The following is a 2,725-nucleotide window of genomic DNA, read 5'->3' on the forward strand; positions in this document are numbered from 1 at the left end:
CTTTTGTTTTTCTTTTTTAGATCCAAGTTCACATTAGGTATCATTTCCCTTCAGTGTGAAACACTGCCTGTGTCATTTCTAAACATCCAGTTAATTGGCCACAAAACTTTCTCTGTTTTTACCTGAAAATGTCTTTATTTTACCTACATGTTTAAGTATTTTTTTGCAGGGTGTGGAATGCTAATTTGATAGTTTATTTTTTCTTTCACCAATTTATTTATTTTTATTTTTATTTTTTAGGTTAAAAAAGGATATATTTAGAATTAGACAGCTGGACTCCGTTTAGATGATCCCAATCTTGTTGGCAACATCCAAAGCAGGAGCCAGTTGAACGTATGCCTTCTTCTCTCCATCAGGTCTGATCAGGGTGTTAACCTTGGCTATGTCAGTGTCATAGAGCTTCTTTCCAGCTTGTTTGAGCTGGTGTTTGCTCATCCACAATGAACACAAGGGTGTTGTTGTCTTCAGTCTTCTTCATGGCCGACTCAGTGGTCAGGGGGAACTTGATGGTGGCCTAGTGGTCAAGCTTGTTTCTCCTGGGAGCGCTCTTACGAGCTGCTCCCGGAGCGCAACGTCTTGGGTCCCTGGAAGGTGGGTGATGTGCGGACCTTCTTCTTTTTATGGCTGTGGACACCCTTCAACACTGCTTTCTTGGCCTTCAAAGCTTTTGCTTTGGCTTCAGCCTTGGGAGGGGCAGGAGCTTCCTTCTTAGTGTTCGGCACCATCTTGGTGAAAAGCTTACCAATTTAAATGTTTATTTTCTTTTCATTTGTCACATTCATTTTGACAGATTTGCATTATTTTTTCTTTATTCTTCTATGTGTATCATGTCTTCTTACCACCACTGTGGATTGAATTTTTTTTTTGGGGGGGGGAGGGATACTGGGGATTGAACCCAGGGGAGCTTAACCACTGAGCATCATCTTTAGTCCTTTTACTTTTTATTTAGAGACAGGGTTGAAAAGTGAAAAGTGCCCAGAAAAAGTCACGCAAGAGATTTTATTGGGGGGGGGAGGGGGAGAATGAATGAGAATGGCTGGGGAGCTTAAGTAATTGAATTTCGCAGGCTAACCAGATAGGGCCAATTGCTGAGTACCTAAAATTCCTGGGCGAGGGAGTAGGCCAATGGCTGCCAAGCACAGGCCGACAAGTGGACCAATGGCTGACTAGGATGGCAGACTGACAGCTAGGGGTGCTGTCATCCCTCCTCGCCTTCCCCACCAGGCGTGTCCTGCCACCGACAGCCTAGGAGGGAGCCCTGCCATGTCCTTTGGTGCACTGATTGTAGGCAGCCCCAGGACTGAGGCGAGGGCCAGACTGCAGGGCAAACCTAGCACATGCCCCTTGCCTGCTGCTGGCCCGGTACAAGCAGACAGAGCACTGCACCCTGCCCCCGCGCTGCGTCCACCCACCCAGCAGCCGACAGAGTATTATAAGGGTCTCACTAAATCGCTTAAGGATTCACTAAGTTGTTGAGATTACTGGTGTGTACCACTGCACCTGGCAGTTTAAATATTTTTAATCATAGTTTTCAAGAACTTATTTGTGATGTGCTTTGATCTAGTGGGATGATTGTGTTTGTGTGTGTGTGTGTGTGTGTGTGTGTGGGTGTTTTCATGTTTGGTTAATGTGTGTATATATACTGCTTGTAGTTCATTGAGCTCCTTGGATATATAAATGTACTGTTTTCATCAAATTTGATGGAATTACTTCTCATGTAAGGCATATGCTTTTCCTATCCTTCTGGGACTCAATATTCACATGTTCTAGGCTACTTGGTTAATAGGTGTTGGGGGCTGTGCCATGTTGGCGGTGCTGGGATGGCACCTGGCAGTGAGGAGGTTAATTGACATAAGCACACTCAGGTGATTTTCTCATCCACGCACACAATGTATGCACATGTGTTCTCGAGCACTAATTGCCTGCTCGGAGCGACTTGCCTAATCTTTGCGTAAGAGGCGTGGCCCTGCTCTCCGCCTCCTGGAGGTGATATAAGCGTAGGAGAAGCGAGGCAGACACAGCGGCCATTAGAAGAAAAGCAGTAGCAGAAGACACGCTGCACGGCAGTAGCCAGAGAAGACACACGACAGCAACCATTAGCAGAAAAGCCAGAAGAAAGAACACAGCAGCCATTAGAAGCAGCCAGAGGGAAAAACACGCTGCAGCAGCCATTAGCAGAAAAGTAGTAGAAGAAGACTCAAACACGAAAGCAGCTAGGAAACTCATGGCGGCAGCTAGTAGGGAAAAACGGCACAGCAGCTAGCAGGCAGTGGCGGAAGGCAGATCGCAGAAGGGAGAACTGAGACGCATCACTAGGGCACCTTGGGTGGACGTACCCTTAATTCACAGGATGCAGGACTTTAAGGTGTAGCAAGTCTCTTCCTCTAAGCTGTAAGCAAAGCCTGTCCTTCTCTCAAGCTTTCTCTCTCTTAAGCAAAGTCTCTCTGATAAGCAAAGTCTCTCTCTCTCTCTCTCCTCTCAAAGCAAGTAAACCTCATTTCCTCTATCCTCTATAAACAAACAAGAAAGAAAGCAGTGCACTAAAGAGAAAGATAGAAGTGCCTCAGTTTCCACTCCACCACCCATAAGACCCGTGCAAGTTGTTGCTGCAGGCGGTGACAAATATCCATGGATTTTGGAACCGCAAAGAGCCAGCGACAAATAGGGCTATACTTAATTTTTTTTACAGTTTTTCCCTGTGTTTTAGATTAGAAATTCCTTCTGC

The 2,725-nt window shown here is 45.8% G+C and overlaps 1 pseudogene across 1 annotated transcript; it reads right to left on the reverse strand.

Moving 5' to 3' along the window:
- Positions 1-282: 282 nt before the first annotated feature.
- On the reverse strand, positions 283-725 carry LOC306655253 (large ribosomal subunit protein uL23-like; annotated as a pseudogene). The gene has a single exon. The product of its transcript is annotated as a large ribosomal subunit protein uL23-like (transcript).
- Between the last annotated feature and the right edge of the window lie 2,000 nt (positions 726-2,725).

The sequence above is a fragment of the Sciurus vulgaris genome, assembly GCF_902686455.1.
Source record: "Sciurus vulgaris genome assembly, chromosome: 2".
Lineage (NCBI taxonomy): Eukaryota > Metazoa > Chordata > Mammalia > Rodentia > Sciuridae > Sciurus > Sciurus vulgaris.